The sequence below is a fragment of the Sceloporus undulatus genome, chromosome 2, assembly GCF_019175285.1.
Source record: "Sceloporus undulatus isolate JIND9_A2432 ecotype Alabama chromosome 2, SceUnd_v1.1, whole genome shotgun sequence".
In the NCBI taxonomy this organism is placed as follows: Eukaryota; Metazoa; Chordata; class Lepidosauria; order Squamata; family Phrynosomatidae; genus Sceloporus; species Sceloporus undulatus.
This window is the reverse complement of record NC_056523.1, coordinates 254,072,197-254,098,116: the sequence shown is the minus strand read 5'-3', so window position 1 is coordinate 254,098,116 and position 25,920 is coordinate 254,072,197.

Below are 25,920 nucleotides of genomic sequence, written 5' to 3'. Positions count from 1 at the left end.
CCTACCTTCCTTCTTTCCCCTCAGAGGCAGAGATGGAGCAATGGCCTTCTGGGAAGGAGAGAGTTCCTTTGTGTAGGGCTGATGGGAAGCCCTACCTTCCTTCTTTCCCCTCAGAGGCAGAGATGGAGCAGTGGCCTTCTGGGAAGGAGAGAGTTCCTTTGTGTAGGGCTGATGGGAAGCCCTACCTTTGACACTGTTGATCACTGTCTCCTAATCGACATACTCTCTGACCTTGGGTTCTCAGACTCTGTTCTCGACTGGTTTAGATCTTACTTGTCTGGCAGATCTTTTGCAGTAGTTGCAGGTGGTCAGACTTCTTCTCCTGTTCCCTTATCTGTTGGAGTTCCCCAGGGCTCTGTTCTGGGTCCCCTTCTGTTTTCTCTCTACACACTGTCCTTAGGAAAACTCATCAGCTCTTTTGGTTTTTCCTACCATCTCTATGCCGATGACACCCAGCTGTATCTTTCCACCCCTGACCTTTCTCCAAGGCTTGAACAGCAAGTCTCGTCTTGCCTTACAGCTGTCTCACAGTGGATGCGCCATCGGCGTTTGAAGCTCAACATGTCCAAGACGGAGCTTCTTGTCTTTCCTCCTAAGCCCAACCTTCAACACTCCTTTTCTGTCTCTGTGGACAACATTTCCATTCAACCAGTCCAGCAAGCCCGCAGTCTTGGTTTTATCTTTGACTCTTCTCTGTCGTGTATCCCTCAGATCCAGACCACAGCCAAGGCTTGTAGATTCTTTCTATACAATATTGCCAAAATCCGACCATATCTCTCCGCCTCTACTGCCAAGATCCTGGTCCATGCCCTAGTGGTCTCACGACTTGATTACTGTAATGTCCTCCTGGCTGGGCTTCCTTTTTCTCACCTCCGTCCTTTAATCTCTGTCCAGCATTCAGCTGCACGCATTATCACTTCCACCCACCGCTCCGACCACATCTCTCCTGTGTTGGCATCCCTTCACTGGCTCCCTCTCCCTTTCCGCATTCAGTATAAGCTCCTGCTGTCGACATTCAAAGCCCTCCATGGACTGGCCCCTCCTTACTTATCTGACCTTCTTTCTCCTCACCTTCCCACCAGGGCCCTCCGTTCTGGTAGTCAAGGGTTCCTGTCCCAGCCCAGGATTTCCTCTGCCCCATCCCGGATTCGTCCCTTTTCACTTGCTGCCCCTCACTCCTGGAACCTTCTTCCTCCACAAGCAAGAGCCATCACTTCTTTAACCAGCTTCAAAACGGAGTTGAAAACCATCCTATTCAGAGAAGCCTTCCCAGGCATCGCATAATTGTAGCTTACTATCTGATCTTCTGTTGTTGGCTGTTTATTGATCCATTTCCTGTATTGCTATGTACTGTATATGTATTATCCTACTTGTGAGTATATATTTTCCCTGGATAATGATTAACCTTCCATTATGAAGCCAAGCCCTCCCTCCAGTCCATCTGCCTTGGTCCAGGCCTCGGAGGTTGAGAGGAACTGCTGGACCTCTTACCCTTTCCCGTCACCACCCCCTTCTCCTTCTGTGTCATGTCTTTTTAGATTGTAAGCCTGAGGGCAGGGAACCGTCTAACTAAAAAGATTGTATGTACAGCGCTGTGTAAATTTACAGCGCTTCATAAATAAAGGTTAATAATAATAATAATAAATATTCCTGTTTCATCATCATTCGGGGCCCTGCAGGGCTCCATTCTGGGTCCATTGTTTTTTTCCCCTCTACACTTTGTCTTTGGGTAACTTTATACATTCCTATAGCTTTCAACACCATCTATACGCCAATACCTTTCTACTCTGGAATTCTCTCGAACATTGAACAGTGAGTTTCATCATGTCTATCTGCTGTTTCTGTGTGGATGCTTCATCAGCGTTTGAAACTCAACATGGCAAAAACTGAGCTACAGTGGTACCCCGGGATACGAAAGCACCGCGTTACGAAATTTCCGGGATACGAAAAAATCCCATAGGAAAAAACTGTTCCGGGTTACGGGGTTTTTTTTCGGGTTACGAAAAATTTTTTTGGTGCTTTTCGGCGCTTTTTCGCACGAAATCGCGGCTTTTAGCGCTAGCGCCTATGGCTTTTTCGGCTTACGAACGATTTCGGGTTACGAACGGCGCCGCGGAACGGATTATTTTCGTAACCCGGGGTACCACTGTACTAATTTCCCACCAAAACTGACTTTGCAATATATATTTTCAATTACAGTCAATGACATTTGTATCCATCCTGTGAAGGAAATAAGTAGCCTTGGCTTTGTTTTTGATTCTTGTTTGTTGTTTGTTCCTCAATCCAGGCTAAAGCCAAGTTGTGCTGATTTTTTTCTCTATAATCTAGCTAAAATTAGACCTTTTCTTTGAGAGCCTACCTCTAAGACTTTTGTTCATGCTCTGGCTATTTCTTGTCTTGACTACTGCAACCTTTTGTTGATGGGGTTCCCTCTATCCCACCTTGGTTTCTTGATTTCTGTTAAACATTCTGCTGCCACTATTACCAGGGACAAAATGTGGAACAAATTCTAGACCAAACTGTACGACAACTGCAGGACAAAACTCAGCCCAAAATGTAGGACATTTAAGAAAAATGGAGGCCCTTAAATGTCCTACATTTTGGGCTGAGTTTTGTCCTGCTGTTGTCCTACAGTTTCGTCTCAAATTTGTCCTACATTTTGTCCCTGGTAATAGTGGACAATTATGGCAACCCTATGCTGCCAGGATTATCTTTTCTGTTCACCGTTATGACCATATCATCCCATTGCTGTCATCTCTTCATTGGGTCCCTATTTCTTTTAGGATTTCTTATAAGCTCCTTCTTCTAACCTTTAAAGTCCTGCATGGTTTGTCCCTTCCCCTGTTTGTCAGCTCTTGTTTCCTCCTACCATCCTGCTCATGCATTACATTCCAGGGACTTGGGGCTCCTGACCCAGTCAAGGCTTTCCTTTTTCTCCAGCCAAAATTTGGCCCATCTCTTTTGCTGCTCCTCAGTCCTGGAATCTTCTTCCCAAATATTTGCAGACTATCACTTCCTTAGGCGGGATACAGACGGGCAAAATGGGGTGTGTTCATGACGTCATGAAGGTATAGCCTTCAGACGGCCCTTATCTGAATGCCGCCATGAACACGCCGCCCGCACGCCCCAAGCGAGAAGAAGTGGCATTAAAAAGGTGCCGCTTTTCCCTGCTTCTTTTCTATATAGTGTGCAGCTGCGCATCTCCGTCTATAAGCTGCTGCACTGGTACGCCAGAATTGCTACGCCGCTAATTTAAGTTGCCCATTTAAAAGCTCCGTGTCTGCTGTGTCGGATAATGAGTCGGGGTTCTGGAACATGCACAGTTTGCAGTCAGGCTTTAATTGCAGCGTCAGATGCCATGCAGGTGTGGAAGTTGCAGCACAGCTGCAGCGCATTTTAAGACTCGTAACCCTAACCCTAACCCTAACCCTAGAGCAACATGTACGCATGCGCTGCTAGAATTGTGGAAAGTTTGGAATTTAAAGTGAACCCCTACACACATTCCTGCGCCATTTTCACCTAACAATAAAAAAACGCTAAAACTTTAAATATTTACATATGTACAAGGGAGGTGATGGGGGATGGCAGGGGGACAGCAGTGGCAGTGGTGGCAGCGGCGACAGCTGTGGCTGTGCATTGCAGATTCAGCAAGAGCGCGGGGACCAAAGGAGAGGAGGCATCCATGATGCTGGTGACACTAGCAACGTGCAAGAGGACAAGGATGCCAATACCATCTGATCACCAGCTGGCAGGAGACCACCATTGTTCTTGGCCAGGCAGGGGGAAAAGTTTAAAGAGGCTTGGGTGCTTTAAATGTGCACATAGGCTTTCTGCCGCCTGTGCTGAGCGCCGCAGCTGCGCATCCGCCAGCCGGCAAAAGAAAAAAAAAGCCCCGTTTTTGGCCGCCCGTGAGGAAGCTGCCTCTCTCTTTGCAGCGTCCTGCGAAGCGGCGGTATGGAAACTGCGGGTCAGAAACGGCCCCAGGTGAGGCGTCTTCACTGCCCCCCATGTGGAAGCCCCATACACCTGAGCCACGCCCCCGGGGCGGGCAGTCTGGAGGCTCCGTATTCAGCAGAATACACCTCCAAGACGTCTTCCTCTGCCCGTCTGTATCCCGCCTTAGTTAACTTTAAGTCTGAACTAAAGACTACTTTGTTTAGGGAAGCTTTTCAACTTATAGCTTGATTTTAACCATTAGATAAGTATGTATTGGTGTGTATTGTTTTATAGCCTACTGTTTTAGAGTTATTTTAATGTTAAGTAATTATTTTATAATTTTGTTGCTTTCTGAGTTTAGATTGTATGCTTCAAGTTCAAGTTCAAATTGCCAGGGAGATGCCAAGTATTAATCAGATTTTATGATTATGTCATATATGTTTACTAATATCCAGGAAAGGTGTCTCTTTTCCCTTTTGTCCTTTTTAACAGTTAACTATTTTTAACTGCACATTAAATGTTGGGACATTTTTTGTCCTTTGTATTCTGTGCCTTTTGTTTTAAATGTTAAATGTTTTATGCTTTTTGATAAGCTCATTTTGTCATGGCCTTTGGCTAGTACAATAAATGTTAACTTGAACTTGTATGCTGTAGGCAGGTTTTTATCGGTATCTTGTTTGATTACTATGTAAAGTGCCATGTAAAATTTATGTTATATAAATAATAATAACAACAAAAACAACAACATACAAAGTGCCTCACCCCACTGCAGTTGTCCATACCTACTTTTCATGCTCATCTTTTCTCCTTCAGTCCAGTTTTGTGTATATGTACTACTAAAATAAGCACCATCTCTTTAGCATAGGTTCATGATATCTGCAAAGGATCCACTATTAATTCATGTACAAATGTAAGTGTGTAGATTCTGAATAAGATCAAATGCACTTTTCCACATAATAGGAAACCCTGATGACATCTTGGTGATGTGATGCACCTGTGCCTACAGCTGTTTGCAGTTACGTAGTCCTTTGCAGATGCTGTGCTAAACATCCATTTGTTAAAATGAGTCAACCAGTGGTAGAATTTCAAGTAGGGGCCAACAACATGATCCTGTCTTACCCATTTCTCTACATACTAATCTCTACGTCTGAATAAAGTCTAAATAGGGCTGTCTGGGACTTTTTCACATACAGTTATAGAACTGTGATTTGATTTTAACTCCCATGACATCATCCTGTGAAAACCTGGGATTTGCAGTTTAGAATGGGATGTTTAGAATTATCCACCAGACAGCTGCAAAACTACAAAGCACATGATTCTATAGGATACAGCTCATGTCAAATAAAATAGAATCATAGTCCTATAATTACATTGTGTGAAAAGGTTCTTGGACAATACAGTAAGACTCCAACCAGGTCCTTAGCTGGGTTGATCTAGGTAAGTTTGGTTATCTGACACAATGATAACAGTAAAGATGTTCAGTTTATGAGTCATTTCCCAGCTTATCAGTACAAAGAAGAACAAATTGATGAGTTCTCTTACAGTATTTTTTACCAAAAACAGTGAAATATTCAGATCAGGGCAATGAAAGCAGAAGTAAGGGGAGATTTAAAAGAGATGAAGCCAATTATTGCTTCCTAATACAAATACCTTTATGATAAATGTGTCTGCCATCATGTTTGTCACATTCATACATTTTATTACATGGGATACACATAGAAAGCAGCTTTTAATAATTTCAGTGTTTTAACAGTGCAGCTTTATGTCAGCCCTAGGGAAATAGAACCTGCATATTACCTTCAGGGGTAAATTAAAAGAGACTATTAATAGATTCTCCCCTCTCTTTCTTGTCCCCACCCTCTTACATATCACAGCCGCATTTCTAATTTCTGATACAACTGAACAAGTGGTTACCATTGTCTCAGCACAGATGATGGGGCTGGGTCACAGTGCCAGAGCAACAGAACATCCTGCCCCACTTTGTAATGATGCTAGTAGCAAAGGAGTAGATCTTATGCTGCATTGTGTGTGCGTGTGTGTGCGTGTGCATGCCTCCAAGTAACCTCCTTAGCCAAACAATACTCAGAGGTGGTTTTGCAAATTCCTTCCTACACTATAGTTTTTGTGAGGATTTTAGGCAATGTGGCCATGTTCTACAAGAGCTTATTCCCGACATTTCATCAACATCTATGTCTGGCATCTTCAGAGAATGCTAGCCTGGAAGCATTCTCTGAAGATGCCATCTGCAGATGCTGGTGAACCGTCAGGAAGAAACTCTTCTAAAACATGGCCACATAACCTGAAAAACCCACAAAAAACTATGGATGCTGGCTATGAAAGCCTTCGACTTCACCTTCCTACACTGCCACATATACAAATCGCAGGAGGGGGGCATGAGTACTTAAAAAATCATGTAATGAGGGCATACTAGCCCCAACATTAGAAAATGGACAGATACAGTGAAATAAACTGGGTGCATTCTGAATTGCCATATTGCAGGCAAACTAAAAAAAAAACTTTTGGAAGGATGGAGAGGGGCAGATAGCTATGTATAGGAAAGTGAATTAAGGAAGTTGGAATGAAAAATGAAGAAACCATAGAATGATTAATAGATTTTTCCTATGTTATCAGAGGAAGTAACTGTCAAAAGGACCTGAAAGTGCTACAGATTCTCCTGACAGACTTTGGCCTCAGTTCTATTGCTACTTCCAAGTCATGTAGACTTACTGAATTTATGGAACTTACCATTGTTGTTAGTTTACTGAGCTAACCAACAGGATTCAAGCGACTCCTCCTCCTCCTCCTCCTTCTTCTTCTTCTTCACCCTCTTTTCTTTTTTAATTACCCTATATGGAGTGAGAAATGCCAAGCTGAGTTCAGGAAAGGAAGAAGCGCTAGGGATCATATTGAAAATATATGAGCAAAGGCTTTGACTGTGTAGATCATGATTATGGATCACTCTTAAAGAAATGGGTGTCTCACAGCATTTGATTGTCCTGGTGCATAACATGTAGTCAGAACAAGAAGCTACCATCAGGACAGAATATAGAGAAATATAATAGTTTCTGATTGGCAAGGGGGCCAGGAAAGGCTGCACTCTATCTGTTTAACTTGTAAACTGAACATATATGTAAAGCAGAATTAGACTTGGAAGGAAGAGGTGGGAAAACTGGAGGAAGGAACGTCAACAATTGAAGATATGCAGGTGACACCATACTACTAAGCAGAAAACAGCAAAGACTGGGAACAATTACTGAACAATCAAGGAAGTAAGTGCAAAGGCAGGTTTACATTAATAAATTGTTAAAATATTAAGAAAACAAAAAAAATCACCACAGATGATTTACATAACTTTAAAACATTGAAATAGTTCAAGATTTCCTTAATAATTAATAAGAGCGGACACTTCAGTCAAGAAATCAGAAGAGGACTAGGACTTGGAATTGCAGCTATAATGGGACTGGACAATATCCTGAAGTGCAAATATATTTAATTGAATACTAAAGTTAGAGTTGTCCATGCCATACTATTTCCCATTCTATGTATGATTGTAAAGGCTGGACAGTAAAGGCTGGACAGTAAAGACAGCAGATAGGAAGGGAATAAATTTACTTGAGATCTGATGCTGGAGAAGAGTTCTACAGATACTATGGACTGCTAAAAAGACAATAAATGTGTCCTAAAACAAATGAGGCCTGAACTCTTCCTAGAAGCCAAGATGACTAAAGCAAGACTATTGTAGTTTGGCCATATCATGCGAACGCATTACTCACTAGAAAAGACAGTAGTGCTTGGTAGTGATTTTTCCTAAGTTATCAGAGGTTGAAGCCAGTAGGAAAAAAGGAAGACCCCATTATAAATGAATGGATTCAATCAAGGAAACCACTACCCTGAGTCTTCAAGACCTGAGCAAGGTGGATGATGATAGGGTGAACTGAAGTTCTCTCATTCATAGGGTCACTATAAATCAAAGTCAACTTTATAGCAGTTAACAATAAGGAAAAAAAACACCAAGTATTATTATTATTAAGTATAGGCAAGGAGGCTTGTTACGAATTTTGTCTTAGTTCTTTCTCATGCCTTGATTGTACTGAGTTTCTATGAGTTTCCTACCATATACAAGAAATGGTATATGGCACAAGGATATCTTTCTGAAGACTTATTCTTAATTAAAGAACTTCTTCTTGTGCCTTTAGAGACTGTATTCTCCCATTGCAGCTTGATATTTTATTAGTATTCTGTCAGAGTATATATAAAATATGGCGTATATTTGCTATTACAATTTTTCACACATCCTTTTTCTCGGAGAAGCTTCAGTGGTCACACTCTCCAGCTCATTGCCATCAGCTACTAGAGTGGAACAAAGCTCTGTATGAAGCACATTCAAGAAAGGGGAAATCATAAAAGTGTGATTTGGTTCTATCCACTATTATGGGTCTTAATCCCCTCTCACTGCATGTTCTGGAACATCAGCCAAATTGCTCAGAGGAAAAAGCCAAGAGAAAAAAGACTGCTGTTGGGAGTTTTCACCCTGTTTCCCCTCTCTGCTGCAGTCACAAGAACAAAGGTCACTGACAAACAGCTAAACAAAAAGCTATTTCAAAAGAACAGCATGCAGTCAGAGAAAGAAAGCTGTGAGGACCAGAAAGACAGTCCAGGATACCAATGAATACCATCCTAGGGAACAGATTCCCTTATATTAATTACAACAGGCAATATCAGGACTGCATAACAATTTCTGGAGGGCTTTACTATAATAATAGGAGTTGGGAAATCTTCATAATTACATTGGATCAAAAACCAATATATATATTAAGATATATTTCTTTTTTAAAAAAACAAAAAATATTATTGAGTAAAAGAGTACTATTTTTCATGTGAATACAGAGCGAGAAGGAAGTAGAATCTTTGTGACAGGACATGGGCTCCAAAATGGAGTTGAAATTCCCGTGTTGGTTATGTCGAAAACTGCATTTATGTGATTTTATTTGTTTATGTTTATATCACACATTTATTTGCTTCTGGAACTCACAAGAGTGTACATGTGGTTCTAGACTTTGGGAAAGTTATTTTTGAACTACAGGTCTGAAAATCACCCATCCAGTGTGGCCAGCAGTCAGCATGTCCACCACCCATGCTGGCTGTGAGATTCTTCAAGTTATAATCCAATAACTTTTCCAAACTCAGTGTTTCCATGTAGGCAGTGATGAGACCTAACAAGGTTGTTTGCTATATCTCATCCTCTTAGAACATGACACTATTAGTTGCTCTTCTCCTTAGAAGAATCATCACCAACAAGCAGTGATTTTTCTTCTGCAAAATGCAGATGCAACTCCGCATGCCAATACTATCTTTTGGACTGGTTGTCAAATAAATTGCACTATGAGTACAATGTTTTGTACTCCATTCCAGGGACATATATGGTGAAAGAAGGAAGGAAGGAAGGAAGGAAGGAAGGAAGGAAGGAAGGAAGAGATTAAAGATTTCTCAGATTCACCAACAAGCAAGGTAACAGGATATCTAGCAGGCTGTGCGGATCTAAAAGACGGTTGCTTTGAAGCTTTGGATGAAAAGGCAGTGAAGATATGAATGAAACGTAGAGAGGAAGGCTTCCTTTGTAATACCACAGGATTTTTTTGTCATGCTGATTAAATTAATACTAATGTGTATGACTTCAAAGTGGTAAAAAGACAATATAGCAGAGAAATATGCATGAATAATAAGACTGAACCAAATAGCCCTCACCATTCATGGTTAATTTAATACCAATGGAATGCACTGCAAACACTTCCCTTGATGCTCTGCTGTGGTTATTATATTGGAGCCACTATCACAGGCAGCACATTGAAGGATCATTGCTTTAATGCGTTACAAATTGTATTACAACCTGCAAGTGAAAATAGATTCTTCCTGGCTACATTATAGCTCACAACAGGCCATGTAAGGCTGCACAGAAAAATATCTAATGAATATTAAAGCATGCCCCAGTAGAGTTTTTCAAAAAACATTGTAGTCCAGGCATGCACAGTACTTGCAGCTTCTGAACTATATATTATTTGTCAATTAACTTTTTAAAAAATCCTCAGGAGTGTATCCCAAAGAACTCCTTACAATCTACTGGATGGAGGAAGCTGTGTTTAAATCCTCAGATATTAAGGAGAATTCCCTTTGCCTATCCACTATATATTCATTTGAACTGCAATTGAAAAGCTATTCTGTTTGATTTTATTATTGTTCATGCTGGTGTTAGCAATGAGAAGTAGGAAAAATAATTTGATCAGGGATCTTTGAATGCAAGGAGGCTGTGGAATATCACATGTGAAAGGACTGCAGAGGCAATGTGTTTGAGAGAACTAAAACATAGTTAGACAGCCCTCACTCTTTACATACATTTTTGCAGCTATTCCATTAAATGTCAGGATCAAACTGCATGAGCTGAATCAATATGTCTGCCTTTACATCTCAGTAACATCTCTACACAATTGTCATGGACAGAGGTAAACTTGTTCCAGAAGTCCAGGACTTGTTTTTAATTGGAACATTTTGTTATGGAGGCTGAGAGTATGAACTTAGTTAGACATTTAAAAAAAAAAGACTTTGAACATATTTCCGATCCTGTCCCAGTGGCTTTCCTTACTTGATGTGGTAGACGGAGTCAGCCTGCAATATAAATCTAAAAGCAGACAACCTGAGCATGTCCTGATCCAGAGTTTGGGGGGAAAATAGTTTCCCTCTCAGAATCCCCTTGAGAACATGTTTCTGGGAAGTACAGTCCACAAAAGGAACTTTTCTGAACACTGAAGAATTAATTCAATTTGATACTGTTTTAACTGATATCTGTAACTGTAGCCTATAGAATCCTGGGATTTGTCATATGTTGTGGCACCAGAGTTCTCTAAATATCTTGCAAATCTACCAGTCCCAGAATTCCATAGCATCGAGCCATGAAAGTTAAAGCAATGCCAAACTGGATTAATTCTGCAGTGAAGATGTAGCCAGAGTGTGAGTTTTCAACACTGAGCAGAGTTTCAACCTTTGTCTCCCAGAGCCCTAGTTCATCACCCAAATCACTACACCATGCTGACTCTTAGGAACTTAGGAACTAAATTCTGATTCCATAACAGTCTTCAGACTGTAAATAATGAAAATATCAAAGAGAGTCTGATTAGCATTGCACAATAGTTGGTGGCTTTAGACTATCTATCAGGAAACATGCAGAGCGTGTTCTAAAAAGATAAAGGTAAAGTTTTCCTTTTGACATGATTGTCAAGTCATGTCAAACCATAGGGAGTGGTGCTCATTTCTGTTACTAAGCTGAGGGAGCCACCATTATTAAAGATGACTCCATGTGGCTAGCATGACTGCACTGAATGTGTTGCCTTCCCACTGAAGTAGTACTTATTTGTCTACTTTCACTTTTACATGCTTTCAAACTGCTAGGTTAGCAGAAGCTAGGACTATTGACTGCAGCTTGGGTCTCGACCTGTTGACCTTGCAAATGTCAGAGTCAGCCTCTTAACTGCTGAACCACTGTATCTCCTTAGATTATGAATTACTGGAATAGAGAAGGCTCTTTAAAAACATCAGAAACATATCATGTGTGTAGGTGACTTCCCCTATTGTCTGCAATAGTATGCATGCAGGGCTCTCCCCATGTTATCAGAAACCTGAAAAAATTTAATCATGTAGACATGTACAGCTTTCTCTACAGACATTGAAATGAAAACCCATAAATTCTTGCATTCATTTTACTTAGGGGTGCATGGCAATTCTGTTTCTGTTCATTTTTAAAAAATCAGAATTTACTCAAATCTACATAATTCCTCATATGCAAACTAGAAAGACTGTGAGATTTAAAAAATTAAATATGAGATAAATTGAATATAATCTATCTAGAGATTTGAAAACTTAACTCTTAAAACTCTAGGTTTCAACTTCTGGTTGGTAATGACATTTCGTTGAGACATCCCTTCTCATTGTGGAGAAGGGACCTCCCAGTTAGCATGGTGATAAAACCATTGGAGATATCACCAAATGGTCAAAAATACTCTCCTGGTATGGGGAATGCAGAGTCCTTTGTGGGTCCATTTTCCTGCTCTCTGTCTTGCTGGAGCCTGGATCAGAATGGATACCAAGGCAGAAAGAAGAGAGAGACCATAGGATATGCCACAGCCACACTGGCCTCACTGCAAGATGGTTTGAAACACTACCAATTTTAATTTAGATGTGAGTGTATTATTTAGTGATTAATGTTGGAGCTCTTTGTAGAGACTGACACTTTTAATTGACGCTGAACTCCATGTGTAAAATACATTACAGACTATAAGTAAATTATTCATGGTTGTATAGAATACAACACAAGAAAAGTGATATAAGGACACATCAAATTTAATTTAGATAATATAAAACAACAAAAGGACTTGGATTTAATTTGTTGAACCCAGAAAACAGACACAGATTTGGACTATTGGAATTGAAATTGGATTATTTGTTTGCTAAGATAAGAAAGAGACGAGATAGGAAGAGCTAATGAAAGAGTGACTTGCCTAAATTGGAATTTGGAGTGCTGCAGAGACCTCCTGGGACTTGTGTGGGATTAGTGGAGAGAGACCTGGAGGGAGGAATGCTTGATTGTGTCATGCTGTGGGAGGTGAGGTCTCCAAAATGGGAAGTGGAAGAAGAGCACATGAAACCAAGGTGCAAAGGCTACTGGGAAATGTAAGAAAAAAAGAGACAGGAAACTGGAAACCAGATAGAGTATTGAATAAAGAGGCTCCTGGGAAATGTAGGAGGCTGCATGAATATGAAGTTCGTGAGTTACTGATTTATTTTGGTCTAGTAGAGCACAGGAGAATGGGATGTCGAGGACAAGAAGAGCCTGCAGGCGCCAGGACCCCCCCCCCCCCCGCCCCCCCCCCCCCCACACCCCCCCCCCCCTCCCCAATCATGGATGCATTTCTACCAAACTATAATTATTTTATAAGGGAAATTGTTGTGTCCAAAGGCTAGAAACATGTTTTTAAGACACATCCAAGGATCACAATCATATGTAACAAAGATTCCGTGCAGAGATTTGCACCAATCTTATTTTAAAAAGAATTCTCAAAGTCCTTGTCCCAGAATAGACAGGGATGATCTCTTTGGGCACCCGCATTTAGGACACACCCCTCACTTTTTTTTTTCCAGCATCACTTTGAAGCTGAATTCCAAAACAGAGGACATCACTATCCTTACAAGGAAATTCATAGCACCTCTGGATTGCTTTAGTGTTCTTCTGTCATACCCAGGTTCAAATCTATATATTCAGCTGGACATGTGGTGGCCATCTGTCTTAGTGAAATCAGGACATACACACTGAAAATAAGCATGGTCTCTTCTCTCTGAACATAAAATTTCCCCCGGCAAAAATAAGTATAGTTTGTCACTAAGGCTATCCATGCCATTTGTGATGGGAGACAATTTGGGGGCAACAAGAACCATCTTGTGTTCCTCTCTTCCTTGATATTTTAATTTTCTCCTCACTCTATATCTCCCTCTGCCCTGTATAACTCCAATGGTTCCTCCCAGAAAGTGTGTTTCCCCTCCTTCCTCTGAATGGGAGATTCTTCCTGTATTAGACCGGCAGGACAGTAGCTGTTAAAACAGCACAATAAATAGGCAGAAGATAAGAGCAGAGATGGTCAAAACAGGTAATAAAACAGTGGTCCAGCAGTTGGCCAGAGTGGGGCTTCATCAACGCCCTGCTCCTAAATGCCTGGATCCAGACACATGCATTTGCCACCCCTATTCTCAGCTGTATTTGGTGTTTTTCCTGCATAATGGAACTTGTCTTTGGACATGCAAAACTCTTGGATGGTTTAACTGATTTATCGTGTTGTTGCTATATTGGCTCATGTAGATGTTTCTCATTCATCTTAAATATTTCAATGCAATTATGAGGCTTTAAAAGTGATCTCTGCGTATTTGTTATTGAAACTTGTAAATAAGTTAGAAGTGCATTACTTTTCATACAGAATCCATACAGATTTGAACATGTCACCCTGGAAATATTGTCCTGATGCCTTGCTTACTTTAAGTCTGTACTTGAAGTAATCAGACCAATACATATTATGTATTATATTTATAGCCTATTCCTTGATCCATACTGGAAGTAATAATGGTTTGTCTGTTAAAAGGGTTGGTGCTGGAATTTCCCCTGTGTGTTGTAATTAGAACAATGAAATTCCATGTTGCAAAGAAATCACATTGGCAAAGAATTTAGCAACTTCCAAAGTGGGATTTGATACTAATATAAAATTATTTAGAGAAAAGCTTTTCTTTTGATAATACCAAACTAACAAAATCCATATGTGAGAGATGCACAGGAAAAGTAAGGAGGGATGCTTTACCTGTGGCTATCTTGATCTGAGCAGAAGCTTTGACTAGATGGCCTTTAAGGACCTTACTGTCTCCATCAGTCTCTGTGGATTATATTGGTTGGCACAGAGAGATTTTGCAACATGGTGTTGTATTTTCAGTTGCATAATAGCTTCAGTTACATAGATTCCATGTATCTATTCTAGGCAAATCTGGGAATCTAGCCCACTTCTCTGCTACAGATGTCACCCATCTGCAAGGCACTTGTGAAGTTAAAGATAGCTACAGCATACAATAAGACATCATCATCATCCAGTAGTAGTATTTATATCCTGCCTTTTTCAGTCTCAGTCTGGGACCCAAGGTGGCTTATAGGTAAAAGGAAATAGAGATATAGCTAAACAATTCATTTCACACAAAAGTTAAAAACATAAACTATCAATAGAATTAAAACATTACCAGTCTAAAGAAAATGACATTTTAGCCTCTAGGAAAGCATGACTATTAAAAATAGAATACAACCTATTATGAAACACCCTTTCCTATCAGAAATACACCTTCAAAGGCTGGCCAAAACAGAAAGAACTTCACCTGCCTAAAGAAAATTACAGTCTAGCCTCTAGGAAGTGAGTTCAAAAGCTAGGGGTCAGTCACCAAGAAAGTCTTCTCCCATGTTCCCAAGGAGAGAGGAGCTCACAAGATCTCAAAGCATGGACAGGCTCATGTGGGAGAATACAGTTCTTTAAATAAGCTCGATGTGAGCCATATAGTGCTTTATAGGCAATAACCAGCACTTTGAATTGTGCCCAGAACCAAAGTATTAGCTAGTGGAGCTATTAAGGTCACCCGCTAGTATAGTGGAGCTATTGCAACAAGGGTTTTATATGATTACTGTACTTTACAATCTAGTGGCAACTCTTTGGACCAGCTGAAATTTCCAAAACATCTTTAAAGGCAACCTCATGTAGAGTGAATTGTTGTTGTTGTTGTTGTTGTGTGCCTTCAAATCATTTCCAACTTATGGCAACCTTAATGTTTTTCTTGGCTTTTCTTTGGCTGAGATTGTGTGACTCACTCAAGGTCACCCAGTGGGTTTCTATGGCTGAGCAAGGAATGGATTTCTGATCTAATGCTAATCTAATGCTCAGTCCATCATGCTGGTTCTCATAGAATACTTTATTTATTTTTTGGATTTATATCTGGTCTTTTTCCTAAAATTAAGGTAATCCAAATGGGAAATAACTATGGCAAATGTTATCATGGCCAGATCCAGTGTCTCTAGGAAAGTGTGTATCCACCCCTGGCAACTTCAACTGCAAGGTTGAGTATAGGAGTACACTCAAGCTGTGAACCTATGTCACCAAGGGGAGTGTAGGCCCACCTAGCAAATTGCCCAAATAATACATCTGTCATTTTGGGAATTGTACTTCCCTGACACTTTGGCACTTGAGAGTAAAATTCATTAACATATGTTGAACCAAAAAGGCTGTTTTAATGGTATATTTTAATTAATTACACACCATGTTTACTAATGGACCATAAAAAATTTCTCACTTGGAAAAATGATACACCACAAGCTACTAGTCTTCCACTTCTTATATGCTATACAGTTGAATATTTTCACAGCCTTTTCCTTAGTTCTTGCAAAGTACAAGACATACTGTATATACTCATGTATAGGTCTAGAAATTTTAGTCAAAAAATTGACCCAAAAAAACTGAGTCAACTTATCTATGGATCAATCTAAGTACTGCACTTCAACTCTTATTAAAAATGAACTATCCCCTGGTAAAAGGCAAGAGTGAAATCTGTCCTGGAAGCACTGACCCTCCTCTGTTCTTTCATCCATTCAGGCTTTAGTGTGAACACGAACAGTTATGCCTCCTGGAATCTGGTAAATTCTTTGACATTGGTTTCCTTGCTCCATCCTTTAGTTCTTCTGTTACATGCCTCTAAGTTTTACTCTTGACTTATCCATGGGTCATATCAAAATTCATAATTTGGCCTCAAAACCTGCCCTTGGCTTATACATGAGACTGGTTTATAGTCGAGTATATATAGTATATGGATATTTTAAATCTTTGTTCTGAAGCTCCTAAGCATCTGAAAGTAACAGGTGTTCTTCCCTAGCACAAGTAATTTGGAAGAGTACTTTCTAATATGGACACACATGTTTCTATCTAGAAAGTTTACAAAATATTTTTGTCTTCTTTTATAGTCAACCCCTACTGTGTTACAATGAAAGTGAAACACACACATAACTGCATATTCCATCGTGCCATTTTAAAGACTATAATAAAAGTCTCAGAATGAGCAAGAAGAATGCCTCTCTGTCTTTGACAATGTTGAGAAATGTACAAATGAGAGTTTTCTTACTAGATCAATTAGCTTTGAATATTCCTTTCATCAAAAAGAAGAGTTATGTGTATGGAAAGAGCCAGCTTAGTTCTTCAGCTGTTCTCATGATGAGGATGAGGTTAGTAGGGAGGACTATTTATTTTAAATGAGAAACAACACTCCCCAGGCCCCTTGCTGTGCTTGATAATTTATACGCATTCTTTGTAAATTTGTATTTATCCCAGCTGTAAATGGAAATCCCAATGATATGTTTTCAATATTATTTCACCAACTAAACAATAAAAAAACCCTAAAACTGGTGTGCATCCTTTAACCTCCTGTTGTCCCGCTTAATATTAACTCAGCACCACTGTGAGAAGACAGCAGCTTTATATACACATTGATTGTTAAAATACTACTATCCTGCCTCGGGAGTAGAAAAGTGTTTACCCTGCCAAAAGAACTGCCTACTTTAACCAAGAATTGGTAACAAGACTTGGTATGTATCAGAACAAAATGCACTGACGTCTTGAAATAAAATGTCAGGAAAATCCTCAGCCTAGGAGGATGCTTTCCATCGAGCATCTTTTCTTCCCCCATCTAATTTCATGCAAATGGTGGGCAGTCATGTGTGTTCTCTTTCTATGTAGCAGCCATTTCAAAATGCTCACACACAGAAGATTGTTTAACACAGGTTATTTACCTTTCTATTGCATTTCGTGATCCCACAAGAGCTATTGTGGTTACTGTTCTTTATCAGAATCGCTTCCTCTTTTCAGGTGGCTGTCCTATTTTGTCCCTTATTTCTCTTTTTAGACTATCTCTGTTCAATGCTTGTTGTGATCCTTCTTTTCTTGATAAAACTAAGGAGGAGAGCAGAAAGGAAACAGTCCTCCCAATTTACCTGTACTCTATCCTTCAGTCTCATTTGCAGGAACCAACTACTTCTGTTAGCTAACTCCCATGGGCTGTTTCCAGCTCACAACATGGGCATACAGCCTTCTGGGCTGTTCTCCATGTTACAACCAATAGAACTGGGTTGCCCCCTTGACTCCTGTGATCCAGAGTTATTATTGTTAGTATGAGCTGCTACTTCTGCTGGCCTTTGGATAGAAGTACAGGTGCATAGTATGACAGGTAAGTGTTCCCTAAGGTTCCTGATCAGCAAGAAGCAAATTCTTTCCACCTGTCTTGTCAATGGACTCTGATTTCATAAGCTCCTAACTTTTTTCAAGGACAGAAAAATACCTGCTTTGAACTCATTAAGTAACCCTACTTATGATGTTCAATGGCTTCTTCAGAATTAAAAGCTTCAAATGAACTGAACGTTTGTTTGTGAAGTGAGATGCTTTCATGGCTTGCATCCATAGTTTTTTGTGGGTTTTTCAGGCTGTGAAGCTGCGTTCCAGAAGAGTTTATTCCTGGCTTTTCACCAGCATCTGTGGCTGGCATCTTCAGAGAATGCTGGCATGGATGAGAGTGAGGTATATATACTGTTGGTTGAGAAGAAGTGATTTACATGTCAATCTGTGTATTGTTATGTTATTGAATGGCAAGGCTTTAGGGTGTCTTTTTAATTAATGATTCATTGTCTGGTGGGAAACCCCTCTCCCCTTGGGTGGTTTTCATTTACATTTGCTGGGGTTTGATTTTGGTGTTTTTCAGGACAGGTACCGAAACTTTGTTTACTTTAAGAGTTTCTTCTTTCCTGTTGAAGTTTCCAGGTGCTTGTGTATTTCAATGGCTTCCGTGTGCATTGTGACCTGATAGTTGTTAGCATGGTCCAGAATTTTGGTGTTTTCAAATAGCATTTTATGCCTGGGATGGTTTATAATGTGTTCTGCTACTGCTGATTTTTCTGGCTGACCCAAACTGCAATGTTTCTTGTGTTCCTTAATTCATAGAATTGTAGAGTTGGAAGACACCACACCATCCAGTCCAACCCCCTGCCATGCAGGAAATCTCAATCAAAGCATCTCCGACAGATGGCCATCCAGCCTCTGTTTAAAGACCTCCAATGAAGGAGACTCCACTACACTCCGAGGGAGTTTGTTCCACTGTTGAACAGCCCTTACTGTCAGGAAGTTCCTCCTAATGTTTCTGTAGTTTGCATTCATTGTTCCTGGTCCTGTTCTCTGGAGCAGCAGAAAACAAGCTTGTTCCCTCCTCAATATGACATCCCTTCCAGTATTTAAACAGGGCTATCATATCACCTCTTAACCTTCTCTTCTACAGGCTAAACCTCCTCAGCTCCCTAAGTCGTTCCTCATAAGGCATGGTTTCCAGGCCCTTCACCATTTTAGTTGCCCTCCTTTGGACACGCTTCAGTTTCTCAATGTCTTTTTTGAATTGTGGTGACCAGAACTGGACACAATATTCCAGGTGGGGCCTGACCAAAGCAGAATAGAGTGGCATTATTACTTCCCTGGATCTAGACACTATACTTTTATTGATGCAGCCTAAAATTGCATTGGCCTTGTTAGCTGCCACATCACACTGTTGGCTCATGTTCAACTTGTGGTCTACTTGGGCTCCTAGGTCCCTTTCACATGTAGTCTCATTCAGCCAGCTGTCCCCCATCCTATATCTATGCATTTTATTTTTCCACCCTAAATGCAGTACCTTGCATTTCTCCATATTGAATTTCATTTTGTTAGCTTTGGCCCGGCTTTCTAGTTGATTCGGGTCATTTTGAAATTTGATCCTGTCCTCTGGGGTATTAGCTATTTCTCCAAATTTGGTGTCATCTGCAAATTTGATAAGTATGCCTCCAATTCTGTCCTCCAAGTCATTGATAAAGATATTGAATAGCACTGGGCCCAGGACGGAGCAACTGTGGGACCCTACTGGTCTCTTCTTTCCAGGATGAAAAGAAGCCATTCTTGAGCACCCTTAGGGTTTGGCCAGTCAACCACTTACAAATCCAAGTAACAGTTACCTTGTCTAGCCCACATTTTACAAGCTTGTTTGCAAGAATGTCATGGGAAACCTTGTCAAAGGCCTTACTGAAATCAAGATATCCTATATCTATAGCATTCCCTTCATCTATCAAGCTGGTAATTTTATCAAAGAAAGAGGTAAGATTTGTCATGTTTGAACACTGCATTTGGTGGTCCCTATGTAGACTTGTCCACAGCTGTTATCCATTAAATTCCCGCAGCCGTGAGAGGGTCTCTCCTTTCCAGACCCAGAAAAAACCATAGGAGTGAAGACAAACAACCACTCAAAGAGAAGGTATTTTTACTATACATCAAAGGAGTCACAGACACAATAGGGAAACTGGTGAGGAAACTCAACCTCCAAATAGTCTACAAAGTGACCAAGAAAATCCAGCAAATGCTGCAATCAGTAAAAAACAGGAGGTCAGCTGCCTTTTTACCTACCTCTCCTGAATGTCTAGTACTACCAGTATATTCATACTTAAATTTGTGACTAGCCATCCCCCACAGGCTAGGGACCAGAGCATTGTGCAGAAATACATAACGATTCTGCATGCTGATGGTTTCTGCTTTTTGACAATGCTGTGGTTCCTAACCTATCAAATGTGGGGGGCATTTGTAATACAGAACTGGAGCTGTGGCAAAAATTTAAAATGTGGAGATAAGCCCATTAAGGAACTTCTTTACTTAGAACTTCAAGAAGCAGGCCTGAACTTAGAGTTACCCAGAATACAAAAATGTTCTATATATGGAAGAGCAAACAACTAATAACCAAATGGGGGAAAAATCTATACAATCAGTGAACTTTATTGATCACATTTTACATGCTGTTGAGTAAATACATTAGCAATTTCCTCAGTCAATACCACCATCAGTGCATTATTATTTGGGGGATTGATAGAGAAGAAAATATGGATTTTTGGATCCTCATGTAATGGATGCATAAGTCACCCATTATGGTAATGAGGTAGAATCATAGAATCATCCTTTCTGTCTTCTGCCCCTACACAAAAAGTTTGTGAATGCATTTAGAGGACAGATTACTGCTACCACCACCATTATAAATCTTTCAAACATTATCTACTACTATTGCATAGATGATGTCTTCTTCATTAGTTGTCTTTATCATTCTTTTCATTTTATTGACTTAGCTTTCTTCATCTTGACATTTGTATTCCAGTCATGCATCTTTTCATTTTTGCCTTCGATTTGGTTACAGATTCAATATTCTTTGCCTCAGAGTGTCTTCTTGCCCCATTTCCCTTCATGATGGCTGCTTTCTATGACAAAAAAGAAGAAAAAGACAGAAATAGCACAAAAGTCCTGCTGTTTATATAAACCATTGTTTCAAGAGAGTTTACAGGAAAACAATGTCTCACCAACAGGGAAGATGCAAGTAAGACTGAAAATTAATTAGCCCTTCGGGAAATGAACTCCTTTAACTCCCTGGCATCCCATGTGTTTGCAAATTAGGCTTTTACTGTGCAATCACACAATCTTAAACATGGAATTTTATATGGGGTCCAGACAGTGATGTCTTCAGTTTGTAGCTCCCTGGTGTTTTAACTCCTCCCTTCCACTGCTTCTTCCAGTTTCTTCTTTCAAATTTTTCACCCAAAAATTGGCTGAAAAAGAAAGCACCTTTTGACAGATAGTGCTGGGAGTGCTTAAATAAATAAATAAATAAATGATAACCTAACAGTTACCTGGGAGAATCCTTACAGTTGAAGACTTGGGCAGTTACACATAAAATTTAGTCTTCTTGATTCTTTGACCTTGCAGTGCACCGATCTACCTTCCCCACAATCTCCTAGATTCCAAAGCTTCCTGATTTATCAATATCACATGTCCTTTTCCGACCTGAAGGACACCTTTTTACTCAAAGCTCCTACACTCTTTGTGGTGTTTCCTCAGTTCCATTGTGCAAATTCTCACAAAAGATAAGCAGAGGCCATGTGCATTTTTTGTAGAAGGTTCCCAATTAGGTTGAGAAGGGCTAGGTGTTTTGGACAGAAGAGACGTGAAGTTCAATTGATTTTTTTTAAAATTACTTGGACAGTTAAGAAAACCACCATCACATGGATGGGCATGTTCTTTTTATATAACATGAAGGCAGTCATTGGTCTTTAGTAAGATGTAAACATGTAAGAAAACAATATGGTTCATGAAGAGTTTGCAGGCAATATATTATGGTGTAGTAAAATAGGAATCACTGGGGAATGGGGGGTTTGTCCTTCTTCAGTGGGTTTCAGGAGGTCAGAGTTCCTTCTCCTAGGAGAAAGTAAAAGTGTTGTAGTGGCCATGCATTAGACAAATAATGTCATCTGGAAGTGATCTGGAGGGCAGACATTACTGCTGCTGTGATTGCGAAGATTATCACACCTGCAGATCCTGCCAGGATAGATGTGGGATTGAAAAGTCAAAATTGCTGTTATCGCATGTAGAAGTACAAGCCATCTGCAGCCCTGCCCCTAGCCATGCTTATCCAGCTGCTTTTCAAAAAACAGAGCTTGCTGCAGACAGGTTGCACTCACCCAGCCTCAGCTGCATGCTATAGCACCTGGTTTTGAGTTTTCAATCTTGTGTCTACCCCAGCGGGATTTGCAGATGCAGTAATCTCCTTCCTGTGTGAAGGAAGAGCATCAAATCTACTGGGACAGGTACCAAAGCCCCTGAAACCAGATGAAAGAGCTACTGGACAAAGAGCTGGCCGGACTGGGTTTCTTTATCTTGCAAATAAAAAGCAAGCAATTATCAGTATTTAGCCATGTAAGTAAGATGACAGTAAGGTTCATGAATACCTGTCAAATCACTGGATGTCTCTGGACAATAAAAAAAGCAAGATGGAACATCAATCAATAATGCTTCTACCTATGGATGGCCCAATTCATTCTGCTGTTTGAGGCAAAGAACAAGTTGGTGCCCTTCCCTTATTCTGTACCTGGGTTGACCAGCACATCTTCCATTGTACTTGTAAGTAGCAACCCAGTTGGGAGGGTGCAGGATAGCCTGCTTGGCACATGTAGTTTTGTCTTCAGCATAAAGGAAGCAAGCTTCCAAAGGAAAAACAAACAGGAGGCTGCTGTGCTTACTAACTCTTGCCCAAGGCAGCTGCTTCGCTTTGCCTAATGATAGGATTGACTCTGTTCATGTCCCTTTCTCTAGCCTTAAACACCTTTCATTTTCAGCTTTATATTATCTTGAAAGTCTCTGATACCAAGCATGAGACTTAGCTGTCACTTTTGGAAGGATAAATGTGACAGTATGTACTAAGTTCTTTGAAATCTTGAGCAGTTTAACCTTTTCCAGCATGTCAACCAAGTTTGCTCCTACAAGCCTGAGGGAAAATGTACAGCAAATCCTTCCCCGGAGGGCCCAGTTGTACATTCAACAAAGGCTACAAGCAAACTTTGTAATGAGAGGATTCAAATAGAAATAGAAATTATTTGAAAATTTCTGAACCACTCCAGAGCCAATCATGGGATGATTTTGCCCCACATCTGATCTTACTTTTAAATGGTTGGAATTATGGCAATACACACACACACGTTGTGGTTTACAGAAAGAATAAATGTTAACAATGTACATGAATTTGCAGAACATATGACATTAGCTCATATCTGCATGACAAACCTTTTTTTAAAAGTCCATGCATATTTGACCTTGATAGTCCCTGTACACCTATGATGGGTTTTTTTTCCTGACTATGCTGCTAGTCTACAATCCCTTTTTGGGAAAAGATGAAAGATAAAGTCTTGATACAGGAAGAAGATAGCAGACCTACTGCAGATAATTCATCCATTCCTATTAATGCCACAAACACACCTTTCCAATGTTACTTACTGACACTGGCAACTACAATCTGCACAGCAATGATTACTATTGCTATTAATGTGTTAGGGCTGAGTGTGTTCTGTTCTCTCAGCCACCAAATATTGTCACTTCAGTGCTTTGGAGATGCAACAGAAAGGCTGGTTTGATAAATCATGTCTAGATGTGCACAGTGATGAACAATTCTGCATATATTTCCCTTAAAAATGAAACCTCGAAGGGCCATTTGAAACACATAACACAGCTCTGTGATAAAGAAGGGTCCTCTCCTGCTTTCTCCTGCTTATGTTCAGGGACAATGTGACAACTGGGCACATGTCAAGCAGGGCTCTTTGTTCCCTAAGTAAAATTCCCCATGGTTGCAAGAATTCAAATGAGATCCCTTTATTGACTTCAACAACTGTCACATCACATGTGTTTAATGTTAATTCTTCTCTTGAGTAAGAAGACCAATGTTCTTTTCTACAATCACTGCCACAGGTAAATAAGTAATTAATGAAGACTTATAAAAAAGAAATGCAGATAGTGAAAAGTAATATAAAGTGGTTCATAATCTAGGCAAAACGCAAACAGAACAAGACTCTGATTCATAACAATGTTATGAACTGTGGTATTAAGTATCAGGATAGCATCAGATTTACAAATTTATCAGATTTATAAAAAGGATGTTGAAAAACTGGAGGGTGTCCAAAGGAGGGTGACTAAAATGGTGAAGGGTCTGGAAACCATGCCCTATAAGGAACACCTTAAGGAGCTGGGGAGGTTTAGCCTGGAGAAGAGAAGGTTAAGAGGTAGTATGATAGCCCTGTTTAAATACATGAAGGGATATCACATTGAGGAGGGAGCAAGCTTGTTTTCTGCTGCTCCAGAGACTAGGACCCGGAGCAATGTATGCAAGCTCCAGGAGATTCCACCTCAACGTTAGGAGGAACTTCCCGACAGTAAAGGCTGTTCGACAGTGGAACAAACTCCCTTGGAGTGTAGTGGAGTCTCCTTCCTTAGAGGTCTCTAAACAGAGGCTGGATGGACATCTGTCTGGGATGCTTTGATTTAGATTTCCTGCATTGCAGGGGGTTGGACTGGATGGCCCTTGTGGTCTCTTCCAACTCTATGATTCTATGAAATTTGGAATGAAAAATATTTTAAGAAATTATAGAAAATAAGCAAGTTTGGGAAAAATACACAAGTTTGAGGATGGTATAGAGTTGCCTTTGATGTGAACACTATGTACTATTGCATGCTACTGTACTGTACTTTACACTGTGATGTTCACAATCATGTACAGTACAGACAATTTTATACAATTCAGGTATTTAGATAATGTACATTGGCCAGCATCCTGTTAGTGACAAACACAATTTTAAGTCTCACATACATCTCTGTGTCTCTTTTTCTGTTCATTACAGAAGTTGATATTCTCTTCCACCTTCTACAATGACCAATCAGCACCGCACCTCTCAACTCACGTTTTCACTGCAGTAGCACTTCTGCAGATTCAATAGCTGATGCAAAGACTGGGAATAAGAGAAGTGTCTGGTTGTGTTCCCATACCTAGGCACAAAATTATTCATCTGTTGAGACTTCCAGAGGACCACCTGTGCATGCATATATCATGAATACGATGGCTTCATGTGGTTTTTTTAGACAGCAACAGAACACCTGAAGAAGAAGATTTAAACAAAAGTGCAAAAGTTTTAGACCCCAAAATAAAGCAAAAACAAGAAAATGCATTTAACTCCATATTTCCTCTAGCTTCCATTACAGTAATGGCTTTCCACCCAATCTATATGCTTGACTGGAAAGAATAAAAATAATGAGGCAGAATTATATGCATCTAAAGTAGACTTTTAACTATGGTTAAGATCTACTGTAATGATTAAGGTGGCACTCTGTGCATAAAATTCAGTGGTTCTTTAAAATCCAGTTTCATTTTTGTTTCTGAGGCAATACAATCTGCTCATGCGACTGTTCTGCTAAAATTCAGGTTTCTGCTTGATTTTAATAAGAAGCAAGCATTTGACTTTTCTTTTCTCAAGACTGGCCCTGCTGCCAGAGCCTGAGGCTGTTCTTTCTTAGCTATTTCCACTTCTACTTTCATTCTCAGTGCTTTTATTTTTTCCTCCTGCAAATTCCATTTCACCCACTGCTGGTGCATCTAATCATGTTTTCCCACTAATGGGTCACTCAGGGTATACTTAGTTATGGTGTTTGAGAAAACAAAGTGGACGCTGTTCTCAGAATGCCTCATGCACAGGAAAAAAAAATCTCCACATTTTGATTACTTTCTTCTCTTCTAGCTTAAAATGTAAAAGACATCTCACAGTCTCTTTTCCTCAAGAATTCTGCAAGTGTGCATTGACAGTGTGCAAATTCAATTATTTAATAAAAAAAACTTAAAAGTCACATGCATGTCAGTCTTGTCATAGAAATATTCTGTTATTATGATGACATGCTCAGCTACTAAGAGTTGCTTATTAAATATAGGGGAAGGGGGAAAATGTGCTTCTTTAAAAACTACCCA